This window comes from Podarcis cretensis (assembly GCF_951804945.1).
Source record: "Podarcis cretensis genome assembly, chromosome: 8".
Taxonomy (NCBI): domain Eukaryota; kingdom Metazoa; phylum Chordata; class Lepidosauria; order Squamata; family Lacertidae; genus Podarcis; species Podarcis cretensis.
The window spans coordinates 73,562,537-73,579,668 of record NC_137177.1 but is presented as its reverse complement, the minus strand read 5'-3'; the positions used below and the strand labels follow the sequence as shown (position 1 = coordinate 73,579,668).

The 17,132-nt window shown below is 45.0% G+C and overlaps 2 protein-coding genes across 4 annotated transcripts in view; both read right to left on the bottom strand.

Annotated features, from left to right (window-relative positions):
• Positions 1-17,132, bottom strand: part of FNDC10 (fibronectin type III domain containing 10) — a 243,253-nt gene that overhangs the window by 165,482 nt on the left and 60,639 nt on the right. Inside the window, exon 2 of one of the 3 annotated variants that reach the window (XR_013841612.1) lies at positions 9,054-10,887. The exons of the other annotated variants lie outside the window; for them this stretch is intronic. The gene's annotated coding sequence lies outside the window, so the exon portion shown is untranslated. Of the gene's footprint in view, positions 1-9,053; positions 10,888-17,132 lie in introns of those variants that run through there. 3 annotated transcript variants of the gene reach the window in all.
• Positions 1-17,132, bottom strand: part of SSU72 (SSU72 homolog, RNA polymerase II CTD phosphatase) — a 52,520-nt gene that overhangs the window by 8,987 nt on the left and 26,401 nt on the right. The gene's annotated exons all lie outside the window — the stretch shown is intronic.

Sequence of the window (17,132 nt, the reverse complement as noted above, 5' to 3'; positions counted from 1 at the left end):
AAGATTATCAAATGTGCCAGCCAGCTGTGAAAAAGGCTGTCTGAAAAGTCAAATTCTATTGCCAATTACAGCTTTAGCTAACAGAACCACAGATACAACACTAAGCATACTTCCATGACGGGAGAAGGGCTCAGTGGTTAGAGCATTTGTCTTGCATTGCAAAATGCCTCAAAGTCCCAGGTTCAATCCTTGGCATCTCTAGATCGTGCTGGGACAGACTCTGGGCTGATATCCTGGACAACTTCTGCCAAGTGTGTAGACAATACTTAGCAAAACAGACCACAGGTCTTGCTTGGGATAAGGCAGCTGCCCGTTCAGTACGATGTTTGGGCAAACGTCGTACTGAACCTGTTGAACTCACTAAAGACAAGCACGCAGAGCTTCAAATAAGCTCAGCTTTCAAAATCAGTACCGAAACATTCCATCACACTCCAGCGTGAGCAAGACTGCAATTCACAATACCAGTGTAGTACAGTGGTTAGTGTGTTGGACTAGGACCTGGGAGACCAGGGTTCGAAACCCCCCTCAGCCACAAAGCTCACTGAGTGACTGTGGGCTAGTCAGTGCCTCTCTGCCTAAGCTACCTCCCAGGGTTGTTGTGGGTTTCAAATGAGGAAAGGGAGATCTATTTACACCGCCTCGAGCTCCTTAAGAGAAAAATATGGGAAAGAAATGCAACAAATAGATGTTTTTATATTTAGCCTCAAAGGACACAGTGGAATTTATTTCTGGGTCTATCTATTTGTAAAATGTTGAATCATCACAGGTCCACTCTGATAGCATCCCCTAAATGTGCCCCTTTGATTTTTCCACTTAGCTGTTGCCGTTGTTTACACTGTAAGCTCCTTGGGGCAGGGGACTCAATATTGTAAAGCTACAGCAGAGAACCACACCAGACTTTCCCTTTTGACCTGTGTTTCGGTCAAGCCATACCCACCTACCCTAGACTGGAAAGTACCGCATGCACCAACTTGAGAGGTTAGCTCTTGCTTCTACCAGATGTGGTAATGTACCCTTTACTGTTCTTGGTAGGACTTGCAAAAAGGAAAAGCTGCCCTCTATATAGATCAGGGTTCCTAAACCTTGGCCCTCCAGATGTTTTTGGCCTACAACTGCCATCATCCCTAGCTAGCAAGACTAGTGGGTCAGGGATGATGGGAATTGTAGTCTCAAAACATCTGGAGGGCCGAGGTTGAGGAAGCCTGATATAGATGATGCCAGATGGATGGCATCAAGGAACAGGATCCTACAGTTCCTCCAGGGCTCAAGCCCTCTCTTCTGTCTCCCGCACGGCACCTGGAAGGCATTCACTGTGCAATCCTATCCTGGTCCCCTTAATGTAAGAACAGCCCTGCTAGATCAGGCCAAAGGCCCGCATAGTCTAGCCTCCCGTTCTCACAGTGGTTATCCACATGCCTATGAGAAGCCTGAAAGCAAGACTTGAGTGCCAACAGTGCTCGAACCTAGGATTCCCAGTATGCTGCCTCCGACAGTGGAGGTAGAACAGAGACATTGTGTTTAGTAGCCATTGATGGCCTTCTTCATGTGTGGCTCCACGGCCAGGGCAGCTCATCCAAAGCTCTCTGGCTACTCCTGGACTACAACTCCCATCACCCCTCACCACTGGCCCTGCCGGCTGGGGCTGATGGGAGCTGGAGTCCCTCAATTTCTGAAGGGCCGCAGGCGAGTCACAGCCCTACCTGAACATTTTCTAACAGCTGCGTTTGCAGCAGAGTATGTTGCAGGCCAGTTCGCATGCAACACAAAACAAAACAAAACAAAACAAAACAAAACAAAACAAAACAAAACAAAACAAAACAAAACAAAACAAAACAAAACAAAACAAAAAAATAATAAAATAAAACTATGGTTTGACGCGCACGGGCACTTTGCTGGCGACTGTGCAGAACGGGGGAAGAAACAAGCCAGGGTCTAGCTCACTGTGATAATGCAAGCCTGCACTTGCGGTCCATCTCCTCCAAATCAATCATGAGCCGCAAGCCAATAACACATCGTGGTTTACTTTTCATGAGTTGTTTACAGCAGGGATGGGGAACCTTTGCTCCTCCACCCCAGGCTCCCGCTCCCCAATGTTTTAGACAACAGCTCCCATCAGCCCCAGCCAGCATGGCCAAAGGTCAGGAGTGATGGGAGTTGCAGTCCAAACAGATCTGAAAGGCCACGGGTTCCAAATCCCTGGTTTAGAGAGAAACAAACCACAAGTCTGGGTTTGAACATGGCAAGAAGCCAGGCTCCCAGGTTATTTCCTCCCCTGAATCGCCCAGTTAGGAGCAGCAGAGGGGCAAAGTGGTTGTGAGGGTTGCAAACCATAGTTTTATTTTAAACCCTTGCTTCACTTTGTGTATAAATCGAGCCAAGGCCACCACTGTGTTGTTCAAAGTAGCCTCTGGGGGAAGGGGAGAAACTCACCCTTGTCCCATCCTGTCTATGGAGAATCTGCCCTGTGGGCCAGTGCCACAGTCCGGTTCTCCCAGAGCAAAGAGGTTTGCAATGTAGCGATTATCATTCCCCAATGGTGAAAGTTTGCCAAGTTTCACATGCAGCTAAGATTTCACCACCACCACCATTCCAGCAACCCACAGCGCAGACACCACTTCTTTGGGCTACCTTGTGGGTTAAGAGTTTACGCTCAACAGAAACCTACAGCGCATCCCAGCTCCTTAAGTGTAGCTGTATGACGCACCTGTACGAAAAACATCTGTCTGTCTCGTTCACCGTTTCAGAGCAGGGGCATGGATAAGAGTCATCTTGTAGTCAGAAGAGCAGAACCGAGTCCTTGTCTTTTCACTGCTGCATCCCTTCTGGAACATGTTTATCTTCCTTCTCTTATCTTCTCCCAGAGATTTGAGGGCAACTAGTACTGTACAGAACTATCTGGGAATGTTTTGCCTGTGTTATCCCACCACTAACCCATCTTCTATTGATGCAGCAAAATCTCTTGTTTTTCAAAGCAAACCCTCTGTTGTTATTTTAGTAGGAAGTTAATTCCCATCCAGTTCAGCTCGCTCAAGAGATAAATCAGCACAGAATTCCCTTAGATGCTCCAGTTTTTGGGAAATGACAGTGGTGGGGAAGGAATGTCAAGTAACTACTTCAAATTGTTAAAAACATGTTTAATCTAAATTGATTCTAGCTAATTGTTACTACTGATAATAATAAATAGTTAATAATAAATCTATGATGTTCTTTCAAACAGTCATATGTCAGTTTTCTGTTTGGATTAAGTCAGGCATTCTGTATTTGCCAAGTGAAAGTGAAACTCAAAATTTAGCATCCCAATTCTTGTTTTTCTTTCATTTATTGATGGGGATCACATTTCTAGTCGTACAATCACAGAACTGTAGAGTTGGAAGGGGGCACAAGGATCATCTAGTCTAAACCAGGAATCTTTTGCCCAACATGGGGCTCAAACCCATGACCCTGATATTAAGAGTCTCATGCTCTAGTGAATGAACCTTAAGACTGTGAAGATGAACTCAAAGCCTTATCAGGAATGCCTGTGAAAATCTCAAAAAAACAACACAAGTGAATGCTAGACAGGAGCTCCAGTGGTGAGAAGTCTGAGTTACTGCTATGACTAGTAAAGCTGGAATAAATTATATAAGATCAGAAAACATGTTTAGCCTGGAGAAGCTGGGCATGTTTAGCCTGGAGAAGAGGAGGTTAAGGGGTGATATGACAGCCATCTTCAAATATATAAAAGGATGTCACATAGAGGAGGGAGAAAGGTTGTTTTCTGCTGCTCCAGAGAAGCGGACACGGAGCAATGGTTCCAAAGTACAAGAAAGAAGATTCCACCTAAACATTAGGAAGAACTTCCTGACAGTAAGAGCTGTTCGACAGTGGAATTTGCTGCCAAGGAGTGTGGTGGAGTCTCCTTCTTTGGAGGTCCTTAAGCAGAGGCTTGACAACCATATGTCAGGAGTGCTCTGATGGTGTTTCCTGCTTGGCAGGGGGTTGGACTCGATGGCCCTTGTGGTCTCTTCCAACTCTATGATTCTATGATTCTATGTTTTATAAGGAGAAGGCATCAAAATGAATCAATTAAGGCTTTTAAGGGAGGCTGTAAACTAAGGGCCTTTTAAAAACAATTTTCACTCTGCTAAGGGAGGCTGAATATTCCCTTCCAGTGCAACTAAGGGCTGTCAATCTAGCACATGAAACCTGTCATATTAAGGTGTATAATAGATAATTAGTGATAACCTGATCTCCTAATCTTTTAAACTCCTGCTTATTAGGAGAGTGCGCCAACTCTTTTTCAGACCCTGATGTGGCACTTTGGAAAACAGCCCAAATTGCTCCTAACCTATTCGGAGGATGCCCAAATCAGCTTAGGGTTTCCAGCCAAGTCCTGATTCCAGGGGGTGAATCATGCCTCCCCCCAATTCACTATTTTGGGGTAATTTTAAAAGAAGTTTTAAACCTCCCCCCTTTTTGATGGAATTGGATGAAATGTGCAGGCACAGTAAGTAGCCCCACCTGAGTGGGCAGGGGCTGACAAACGAACGAATAGGTCCACAGTCTTGGGGGCAAGTACATGAAAAGTTTATTTTCTTCCTTGTGGCTTTGTGAGAAATGCATCTTGCTATGTAAAAGGTATATACAGTGGTACCTTGGGTTAAGTACTTAATTCATTCCGGAGGTTCGTTCTTAACCTGAAACTGTTCTTAACCTGAAGTACCACTTTATAATAATTTATAATAATAATAATTTATTATTTGTACCGCGGCCATCTGGCTAATGGGGCCTCCTGCTGCTGCCACACCGCCGGAGCACAATTTCTGTTCTCATCCTGAAACAAAGTTCTTAACCCGAGGTAATATTTCTGGGTTAACGGAGTCTGTAACCTGAAGCATCTGTAACCCGAGGTGCCACTGTATTGGGAGAGGTGCCAATACAGGAAAGTAGCCTGCAAAATTTCAGAAAGATGGGTCCAAGGGCTAGGGAGTTACGACAGAGGAGAAAAAGAAGCATTCTGGGTACTCCGGAGACTGTCCTAAGCTCAGACAAACCTTCAACCTGCTTGAAGTAGCTCACTTGGGAGCCATCTAAATATGGCCTTGCCTCTTACCACTCTGCAAGAGTACTGGCACCCACGGCACCCTCAGTTCAGAAGGAAGCTGATCAGTCAGATAACTGATCCATCCAGCTCTTCAGGTGCTGGCAAGCATATAGAGCCTGCCTACAATACCAGCTTCACCATGCCACTAGTGAAGTGTCAAGACTAGGACCTGAGAGTCTAGGGTTCAAAGCCCCACTTAGCCATGATGAAGCTCACTGGGCTGCAGGCACCTTCTCTGCACAACCTACCTCACAGGGTTGTTGTGAGGATAAGGAGAGAGGCATGTATGCCACCATGAGCTTCTTGAAGGAAAAAAGGTGGGATGTTCATGTTGTTATTTTGCTTTGCTGCGGAGAAAGAAATCCTTGTGGCACCCCCCGGCTTCTTCCTATATACCTAAAAAAACCAAAAACAACCCATAATGCTTCTGGGTCTAAGATGATAATGCTTAACGCCAAGAGCCCTGCTAAAAGCAGACCAAGGATCTCCCAGCCCAACCCTGCCGGCAGTGTCCTGCCAGGTTTCCAAGCAGCCCACAACCAAAACATGAATGTGATTGGCTGCCAGTTGTGATGTGGCCCTACAGGTATATACTGCTGCTGAGCCTGGAGGCTCCATTCCATTGGGGTACTCTCAAAACGCTTGGCCTAGTCATAGCTGTATAGTTACAGCTATGGTTTTCCCAGTAGTGATGTATGGAAGTGAGAGCTGGACCATGAAGAAGGCTGATCGCCGAAGAATTGATGCTTTTGAATTCTGGTGCTGGAGGAGACTTTTGAGAGTCCCATGGACTGCAAGAAGATCAAACCTCTCCATTCTGAAGGAAATCAGCTCTGAGTGCTCACTGGAAGGACAGATCCTGAAGCTGAGGCTCCAATACTTTGGCCACCTCATGAGAAGAGAAGACTCCCTGGAAAAGACCCTGATGTAGGGAAAGATGGAGGGCACAAGGAGAAGGGGACGACAGAGGACGAGATGGTTGGACAGTGTTCTCGAAGCTACCAGCATGAGTTTGACCAAACTGCGGGAGGCAGTGGAAGACAGGAGTGCCTGGCGTGCTCTGGTCCATGGGGTCACGAAGAGTCGGACACGACTAAACAACAACAAAGTCACAGCTGTGTCTTAACCCCCCCCCCCTTTAAAGGGCATTCTGGCAAGTAGCCGCCCCTTACATTGTGGGTGTGACACTAGGAGCATTGCAGCATTCTCTGTGCCCCTCTCCCATCCCAAGCAAGCAAGGAACAGAGGCAATCCTATGGCAGCGATGGGGAAGCTTCAGTCCTCCAGATGTCTCTGGGCTACCAACTCCCATCATCCCTGACTGTTAGCCGTGCTGGATGGACATGATAGAAGTTGGAGTCCAACAACGTCTGGAGGTTCCTCATCCTCGTCCTGCCACAAGCAAGGCAGCCCCCTTTCACTGGGACAGCCATCAACTGTCTAGCTGCCACAAGAGTATTTCTTCTTCACACTAGGAACAAAATCCTCCTCTCATGGAAATCTTTTAACCCCAGCTGGCCATTACAAGAATCCAGTAATTGGGAAATAAAGCCCAGTGTTGCTTTTCTCTTCCTCCTCCCTTTCCTGTTGTGACTTTTAAGATTGGACGCCTAAGGACTGAGACTGTCTTATCACTGGCATTTGTAAGCAGCTCGGGGGGTGGGGGTGGCTTTGGCTGAACAGCGAAGTAAACATAAAAAAAAGCTTTCAGTAAAATAAAATGGCAAGGGACCATTGCCGCATACACCTCACTTGCTTTGCATAATTAATTATAAGTTAATCAGGAAGGGTATTTTTGTTAAGTTATTCATGACCCCAAACTAGCGCATGGTTGGGTAGACGTAGGAATGCATTTCACAGGGCATGCACTGAAGGAGTTGTTCCTGCTCCACTGAGAGCTAACGGGCAGTAAGGTGAACACTACTGTTAAGATTAACTGAGAAACGACTGCCAAATATATTTTCCCCATCTTTGGGATGGGCGAAAGCTGCCAAAGGCTTAAAATGGATTTCCTGCAGCGACATAGGAAGCTATTTGGCCACAGAAATGATTACAGGGGGCTGCATCCAACATTCTCTGCCCACTAATGCAAGACCCCTTTGCACTATGGATGACAGTTTTAAAGCTGGCACAACAAAGGAATCCAACACAAGAAGTTGTGCTGGCAGAAGCTTGTTGTGCAATCCATAGTGCAACCGTCTAGGGCAGGCATGGCCAAACTTGGCCCTCCAGCTATTTTGGGACTACTACTCCCAGCATCCCTAGCTAATAGGACCAGTGGTCAGCGATGATGGGAATTGTAGTCCCAAAACAGCTGGAGGGCTAAGTTTGGCCATGCCTGGTCTAGACGTTTGCACAGTGGTCTAGGGGAATGTACTCATGTTTCCCATTGCACAACCAGTTATACCAGTGCAACGAGTATACCACCAAGTGACTTAGACCTAGTGCTACAGTGAACGTATCCCAGGGTTTCCACAAGTGTGGGGTTGCTAGGGCTTGCAGGGGAAGGGAAGGCACTCAGTTGGGTGCCAAGGGTGGATACTACAATACTGGCAACTGAGGATTGGTTCGACCTGAAATATGAAACTCACTTTTAAATCTGTTTTTATTACTGTATATTTCTTCCTCCTCACTTTGCTCCCCTCCCCTTAAAGAAACAACTGAAAAGACAGTGGTGGCACCCCCAGTGCGATTCACGTTATTTCATGATGCCTTCACCAAGATGAAACTAACTTAAGAAAATCTGTTCACTTTCATTTCTCCTTGCCAATGTTTTCCCTATCTCCTCTCCCATCATCATCATCTGCCCCACGGTTGAGAGTTAGGATTGTCGTCTCCTTGGGGCAGGGATCTGCTTTTGCTTCCCTCTCCTCAACTCACCAGTTGAAAACAGAAAGGCTGCAGAACCATTTGTGGTTCAAGACCTCCTGATCTCTCTAGCTTTTCCTCAAACCTTTTAAGACTCTCCCCAATCCTAACTTCTCTCCACCAAGTGCAGATGCTGTAAAGCTTCCTCTTTGGAGGACAACTCGACGTTATAAATCTAACGCAGATTTTTCTCTCTCTCAAGGAATGCTGCTGGTTCGGGAGTTTGTAAAGGGAAGGTGGGGTTTGACGTTTCGGTTGGAGAGAGTATTAATTGTAATGCTATGCTTTAGGACATAACATGTCTAAGCTCCCACCTTCATCGAGGTGCAGTAAACTATTGAGACCACTGGTGAAATCAAAAAGCTTCTTAAGCAAGTGGCATTTCAGCTAGGTTTATTTGTAGGTTTAATCTGATGGATGCACAATTGTCAAGCCCAATTAGTTACCGGGCAGCAGAAGCCCAGTTGAAAAAACATCAGCATTTTACTTGGGCCAGCTGGCAACCCTATCAGGAAAATAGAAGAGCTCCACAGGGATCGAAGAGGAGGCAGACTGACATTTCCAAAGTTTTAAATGAAAATGAATCTTCAGCTAAATGCTACTACCCTGCAGTAAACTGTATCATAAGAATGTAAGAGGAGCATGGCTGTTAGATCAGGCCAAAGGCCACCTAAAATACCACCCTGTTCTTACAATGGCCAACTGGATGCCTACATGTGAAGACCCATAGCAGGACCTGAGCAACTCTCCCCACAGCAACTCTCCCCACTTGTGATTCCAAGCAACCCGTATTCAGAAGCTTACTGCCTCTGACAGTGGAAGTAGGACACAGCCATTGTAGATGGTAGCCACCGGCAGTCTTCTCCGTGAATTTGTTTAATCGGCATTTAACGCCATCCAAATTGGTCAAAGGGACACGGGTGGCGCTGTGGGTTAAACCACAGAGACTTGCCGATCAGAAGGTCGGCAGTTCAAATCCCCGCAATGGGGTGAGCTCCCGTTGCTCGGTCCCTGCTCCTGCCAACCTAGCAGTTCAAAAGCACGTCAAAGCGCAAGTAGATAAATAGGTACCGCTGTGGCAGGAAGTAAACGGCATTTCCGTGCGCTGCTGTGGTTCGCCAGAAGCGACTTAGTCATGCTGGCCACATGACCCGGAAGCTGGACGCCGGCTCCCTCGGCCAATAAAGCGAGATGAGCGCCGCAACCCCAGAGTCGGTCACGACTGGACCTAATGGTCAGGGGTCCCTTTACCTTTAAATTGGTCAATGCTACATGTTGTGGGAATGGAATCCATAGTTCAACTATACGCTCCATGAATAAGTACTTTCTTTTCGCCTTTCCTGAATCTTCCAACGTTCCAGCCTTGCTGGATGATCCCAAGTTGTAGGACCGAGAGGGAGAACTGGGGTCTATCCAATGAAGCTGAAACATCATGTAACTCCAGGCAGGCAGAAGGAAGATCATGGGCCTTCAGGGCTATTTTTTCTTTTCTGCAAATGCTGGATCAGAACTTACGTGTACTTACTCCACCTCATTCCCCTCTGTGCTCACCAAATAGAATTCCATCTTACCCTGTACATGGATACCTACAGCTCAGGATGCTAAATATATCTACTGAAGATGACTGTGACCCACAAAAATATGTCAGGTGTGGGGAACCTCTGGTCCTCAAGAAGCTGCTGAACTACAACTCCCATAATCCCTGGCCATCGACCATACTTGCTAGGGCTGATGGGAACTGTGGTTCAACATCTGGAGGGCCAGAGGTCCCCCATACCTGGCTTATGCCATAATAAATTTGCAAGTCTTTTAAAAGTGCTTTTACCAGTTTTGCTGCAGCAGACCAAGACAGCTGCCCACCTGGAATATGTTCGGAAGTGAGAATGCAGACAGAATCACTTATAACTAGTCTACGTTAAGAGATCCCAAATAGCAATGGACTGAGGGAATTCAGGCCGGGGAAGAGAAAACAGAGGGAACCATACAAGACTGAAGCCAGCCCACCCAACTGAACTCAAGTGTTTCCAGCTGGACAAAGACAGTCCAATAATTAAATGCTGCATCACTTTCTGCAGTCACACATTATGGCCACAAAATAAAAGGGATGCAAGCAACTGGCTTCATGCATAAGGTAGATTTGTGGCAGAAAACAGGACAGTGACTGGGCACAATTCTGAGGAAGTTGACATGCATAAGTCCCATTGGACTGAATGGGATGTTAAGTCAGAACTAATTTTCCCTGGCATAAAACCAATTGTAAGTAAAAATAGATGGTGGCCAAGAAGTACAAGCATGGTGCAGTAGATCAGCTCCATGTTTGCATGGGATAGAATTTGAACAGGCACATGTTACAGGACATGCTATATGTCACAGAGCAGGTGGAAAGCAGGGGAAGAGCCTTCTCGGTGATGGCCCCCTATTGTGGAATACTCTCCTCAGGCACAGTCTCCAATGTGGCACTCCCTACAGGCAAAGACCATTTGATTTTTAACTCGGCTCCAGCAATTGCTTGCTCTTGATAACGCCTATTTAAGGCTGCATTGCTGCTATTTTATTCTACCCTTTAATTTTGATTTTATTAGTGCTTGCTGTTTCTAAAGTGCCACCTGAAAAAGTCCAAGAAACTAAAGAAAGATTTGGGTCCAGCTGCTGAGCATCTATTCCACCACACGCTGTGAAAATCAGCAGCTGATGTAAAATTTTTCGTGAGGTCTAGCAGGGAAGTATGTTGCAGATGCCACAATCTGAACTCTCCCAATAACAATGATAAGCAGGAGACTTGTAAGGGACTTAGCAAGCTGCCTTATACAGAGCCAGACCACTGGGTCCATCTAGTTAAGCACTGTGTGCAATGACTGGCAGCAGCTCTCCAGGGTTTCAGACAGGGGTCTCTCTCGACACTAACTGGAGACGTCAGGGATTGAACCTGGGACCTCCTGCATGTAAAGCAGATGCTCTACCACTTGCAGACAGAACAGGGAAGCCTCCAAGGAACTGAGACTTTTAAAGAATACATATAGGAAATGGAGGGATTTATAAGTAAGGAGGAGCACAATAAAGAGGTCCAAAGCTGTAAGGATGGTATCAGGGAAGCTAAATGAGCAGAGGCTTTTAAGGGACACTCAGAACGACAAAAAGAACTTCTCGGGCCATGTTTAGAGCAAAAAAAACAAGGGAGGATAATGACAGCCACTTAGGGATGGTGGAGAAGTGTTAAGAGTTGATTGGAAGAAATTTAAAGTTTATCTACAGAAACATTGTAAAATTAAGGAATGTTAGAAGGATGTTGGAATGAAGTAATGTGGTTTTAGCAGAAATGATATAAAGGATTAAGTAAAAAATGGATTGTTAATTGGTGAAAGAACAGAATGTAAAATTATAGTATATTAAGATAAATCATTAGGATAAAAATAAAGATGGAAAGGATTTGCTGAACTATCTAATTGAATTAGAATACAAAAAAGGGAGGTGTGAGGAGGTCAAGGAAATAAGCAAAGGAAGAAAGTTATGTAAAGGATTGATTTGTTTTTTTTTAATTATCTGCATCTTCTTTTTGTGTTTTTTTCCCTTTGTTCTTGTATTGTTCTGTATTTTTATTTTTATTTTTTTCTCTGTTTAAATATGTTCTTTATTTTTTCTTTTTGTAACCTTTAAAATCGCAATAAAAATCTATTGGGAAAAAAAAAGAGAAGTGTTAAGAGTTGACAGAGAGAGGAGGAACCATTCAATTCCTATTTTGGTCTTCTCCCAAAAAGGGAACAAAGTTTGACCAGGAAAAGCAGAACTAACGATGCAAGGAGGGATGTGCAACTCAGGATTGCTAAGGAGGTAGCTAGAGAACACCTAACTACTTTAAAGGAGTTCAGGTCTCCAGGGCCAGAGGAATCCTATCCCAGGTTGCTGAAGGGGCTTGCAACAAGATTTTATTTCAGGGTACAACAGCTGTCAGGTGACTAGAAATGAATGTTGTCCTATATATCTTCAGAAGGAGAGGAAAGGGGGGGGTTAAATCTGGGAAGCTAGAGAAAAATCAACTCAACGTCAGTAACAGGCAAAACTCTAGAACAGATTAAACTGTCTGTACGTGAGCAACTAGAAAAGAATGGATTACCAGGAGCCAGGGCAAGCTTTATAAAGACTGAGTTGCGCCAAATTAACCTTATCTTTTTTTTTGTTCCTTTTTTTTGATAGAGTTACTAAGGTTTATAGATAAGGAGAAGGCTACTGACAGTAGTTTATCTTGATTTCAGTGAAGGATTTCACAAGGTCTTCCATGACATCCTTGATGATATACTAACAATACTACTGTTAGGTGGATCCCAATGAGTGATCATGAATAGTTCTGAATCAATCTGTCAAGGGTACCAACGGAACTCTAGGTTGCACCCAACATTACCCCTACTCAGAGAAGACTCATTAAAATTAATGGACGTGGCTAACTTACTCCAGGATGCACCTCAACAGAGATTAAAATATTAAAACCTGCATTTAGATATGAAGGATCCGTGGCACATCTATCAGGTAGAAGAGATCTGGAAGGGCAGTCATACATGTGAATAGGATCTAGGGGCATCTAAGGCCAAAAGTGAAAAACACAAGCCAGCAATGTGCAATCCAAAGCAGCTTAATGCAATCTCAGATTGCAGAAGTGGTATCCGGGTCACAAGTAGTAACAGTCGAGACAGCATCTGTAGTACTAAGGTGTCCAGAAGAAGAAAAAAGCAAAAATGGTGAGGGGGCCTGGAAACTATGAAGAACAGTTGAGGAGAGCTGGGGTGCTTAGCCTGGTGAAGTTGGAGAAAATATTTGAAGTGCTTTCACACTGAGGATGGGAGAGACTGGTTTCTCTGTTGCTCTGAGGACTCGAATGCTTAGGTCTGCTGAAGTGACCCTGTTACAGGTGCCACATGAGATACATTCCACACTCGAAATCCACCTTTCAGTGTGGCAGCACCCAAACTTTGGAATTCCTTGCCTATTGACATCAGACAGGCACCTTTGCAGTACTTTTTGGCTCCTGCTTAAAACATTCTTGTTTAGACAAGCCTATCCAGACATGGAGAAGTTATATGCGTTTTTATCACATTTTAGTGCCTGTTGGTTTTAGTCATATTTTGAATGCTTTTAAGTACAGTGGGACCTCAGTTTTCGAACGTCTCAGCTGACGAACATTTCGGTTAACGAATGCCGCAAACCCGGAAGTAAATGCTTCAGTTTTCAAACATGCCTTGGAAGTTGAACATGCCACGCAGCTTCCGCTGAGTGCAAGATTCTGAGGCCTAGCTGTCAGCTGTTGAGTTTTCGGTTTTCGAACGTTTCAGAACTCTAAAGGTCTTCCGGAATGGATTATGTTCAAAACCTGATATACCACTGTACTTGATTTCAACTGTTTTTAATTAGTGAGAATGTTGATGCTTCTCAACTAGAGCCAGGGCTTTTTCGGCTGCGGCTCCAACCTGGTGGAATGCTCTGTAACAAGAGACAAGGGCCCTGCAGGACTTGACATCTTTCTGCAGGGCCTGCAAGACAGAGCTGTTCCACCAGGCCTTTGGTCAGGGCGCAGCCTGACTCGCTCCTTTGGCAATCTTTTCAGAACTTTAGTTTATGGTTGCAATCAATTTTGATTTTAATTAATTTTTATAATGTTTTTAGAATGTTGCACTATTTTAGTGTTATTAGCCGCCCTGAGCTTGGCTTCAGCTGGGGAGGGCGGGATATAAATAAAATTTATTATTATATTTTTATTATTTTATTTTTGCAAACTGTTTAGATATGCTGGGAAGCATATCTTGGCTTAAAAGTTAAGGAGAAATTTCTTAATGGGATGAGCAGTACAATGATAGAACAGAGCACCATGGAAAGGGGAAGGAGGCTGTCAACCAGAAGCATTTGGGCTGAGGATGGATGACGAACCTGCCAGAGATGCTATAGCTGCAGGGAGTTGGAAGAGAAGACCACTTAGGTCCCTTCTTGCTAGCAGGTGTTCTTCACTTCCCTCTCAACAGAAGCTGAAGCACAGAAGTTACCCCACATAAGAGGAAGCTGCCTTATACCAGGTCTGTGTAACTGTTCCATCTAGCCTTGCATTACCTAGTTTGGGTGTGGGGAACCTTTGAGCTTGCAGATGTTGCTGAACTGCAAGGCTGCTTCAGCCCAAGCAGACATGGTCAATGACTAGAGATGATGGGAGCCTGTAATCCAGCAACATCAGGGGGGCCAAACGTTCCCCACACCTGGTCAAATTTGTCTGGCAATGGCTCTCCAGCATCTCTAGATCATGAAGGGCGTTTTCTCATCACCTGCCGCCCAAACCTTTCAACAGGAGATGCATGCAGTCTACTATAGAGATGTGGGTTTCATGCCTGAACTGCCTAGGCTGAGTGTGGAGAAGGGGAGAAACAGAGTTCATGGCAGAAGCAAGATTTGAAATAGGGTACTTCCCATACTCCCCTAACACTGGGAACCTCAGAATCCTGACCACCAGGTTTTGTGCTGGTGCAGAACACAAAGGTCTGGCTGAAGTGCTCTGGAAGCAATGTAATTGGCCCAGCTCTTCCCCCACTTCCGTAACTGAAGTTGAGATTGTAATGATCCATCACCACCATCACTTGTTAAGATCTACCAGAGAGAAAGTATGCAGATGGGGGGGGGTGTTGTTGCTGAAGCCCGTCCCCTTTTAAAGGAGACCTGCCAGATCTCCTCTACTGGCCCTTTGAAAGAGAGCAAGAATTACCTCACTGGGTTTTGAATTATAAGTTGCTGGGGGTATAAAGTGATATGGCCTCCTTTAATTTTACTCCTTCGTTTTGATTCTGCATTGCATTTTATCACTTTGTTAGCCATCTTCTGGCCCAGGGATTGCCCTCTAAGCAGGGTACAAGCTGAGGATGAAAAAGCCTGAAACACTGATGCAGCCAAGATGACACAATGGATCAGGAAGTCCCTACGATTAACGTACGTGTGTGTGTGTGTGTCTAACATAGGCAGCTGCCTTATACTAAGTCCATCTAGCTCAATATTGCCTACATTTACTGTCAGCATCTCTCCAGGCAGAGGTCTCTCCCAGAGCTACCTAAAAATGGCTGGTATTGAATGTGGGATTCTTGTATGCAAAGCAGATGCACTACCAGTGAGCTGTGGCCCTTCCTCAATCCAAGAGGTCTCCTGCAGCACCCCACCTCTCCCTCCTGCCATGTGCAATTTGGGAAAATCAGCCTCTTACAAAGGCAATGGTTAGAATTACAGGATAAAGTGAGTGAAATGCCTTGAACACTTGAACTTGCCATATAAACTGCAGTAGTATGGTGAAGTACAAAGTGCTACCCTTCCATCGTCATCAACAGCGCTCAAGGGGGCTTACACATTATTATTTTTGCACAGATACTGTCAGGGCACACTGAAGCCAACCAGAATGGCCCACACTGCTGGAATTGCACATTCAGTGCATAACAAAGTAACTTTTACCCATTTAAACTAGCTTACTGCAGTGTGCACGCACATGAATATGTGTGACTTACGTATAAGTAATTTAAAAGGCACCTGTTTCCACAAGCATTATTTCCAACCCAAGTTGAAAACCGTTTTCCAAGAGCTAAAGTTACGGCCAATCGTGTTATTTTAATATTTTGGTGGCTGGGCCAGAGAGGCAGATAAAAAAAAAATCCCCTACATATTCTATAATTCTAAACTTTTAAAAATAATTAATCAGCTAATCTTTTATGTTCTGAATTTTAAGGGGGGGGGGGGAGGGAATCTAGCCTAAAAGTTTCCCCAATTACACAGATGCCATTCAGCCAAATGGTTTATGAAGCACTTCTAATATAGCTGAAAAACCAAATCCATGGGCATAGCCTAACTCAACTGTCTTTTAAGCACAGTGCTGCTATACATCAAGTATTTTAAGCAAATGCTTCATGGCTGGGCAGTGTTAGAAAGGTTACGGAGGGTGAAATCAATATTGCTTTTTAAAATCAGAAAGGGAACTCACTGACTGCAAAATTTAAAATCAGCAGACTGATCAACTAAAGCTTTTAATTCACCTGTGCAGGACAGTTTAAAGTGATGGAGTTAAGTCTGTGATTCTTGTTTTTGTGGTGCTGATTTGGCTCTGGAGGAAATGACGAGCAACGAAGATAACTCACCTTCTTACCAAAGACTCATAAAGCTATGTTTTACTACATTTTAAGTTCTTACACACAGAAGTTCCTTCAGTCTCTCAAGAAGAAACATGTACTGGTGTTTTAGTAGCACGGAAGCTTCACTAAAAGCTGCTCAACTCCACGGAATGGTACACCCAGTGTGGTGTGTTGGCCAGAGTTGGAGCAGCACCTAGGAGACCGTTCAGATCCCCACTCAGCCATGAAGCTCACTGGGTGACTTTGAGCCAGTCACTGTCTCTCAGCATAACCTACCTCACATGGCTGTCGTGAGGATAACGTGAGGAGGAAGAGAAATATGTATGCCACCTTCAGCTCCTCAGGGGGTGGGTGGGATCCAAAGGAAATAATAAAAAGAAATGCTTAATAGGTTAAGTGCTACCGGCTATGCTCTTGTCAGATGACCATCTGCTGCAATGACAAATGGGCTTTGTGTGAATCAGTGCTAATGGGCTGCAGAACTGAATCCCTAAATAGTTTTTTCACTAAGGGTGTTCTGTCTGGGTTGCTGGCTCTGTAAGTGGTCTGGCTAGATTTGGATGAGCCTTGCTCACCCATAGCCCTTTCCAGCAGGGATGGGAACTTTTGGCCTGAGAGCCGGCTCTTTATCCCCGACTACTGCCCATGCTGGCTGAGTCAAGTTGGAAATCCAACAACATTTGGAGGGCCACTTGTTTCCCCAACCCCACCTTGAAGCTTCGTCAACAACTGCCTTTTACCATTTCCTCCTATCCATCCAAATATGTTTCAAATTTTTCATGTTCAAACAGGCTGCGCCATCTTCCAGTGTAGGAACTGTCCTATACGGTGGTACCTCAGGTTACATATGCTTCAGGTTACAGACTGCTAACCCAGAAATAGTACCTCGGGTTAAGAACTTAGCTTCAGGATGAGAACAGAAATTGTGCTCCGGCAGCGCGGCAGCAGCAGGAGGCCCCATTAGCTAAAGTGGTGCTTCAGGTTAAGAACAGTTTCAGGTTAAGAACGGACCTCCGGGACGAATTAAGTACTTAACCCGAGGTACC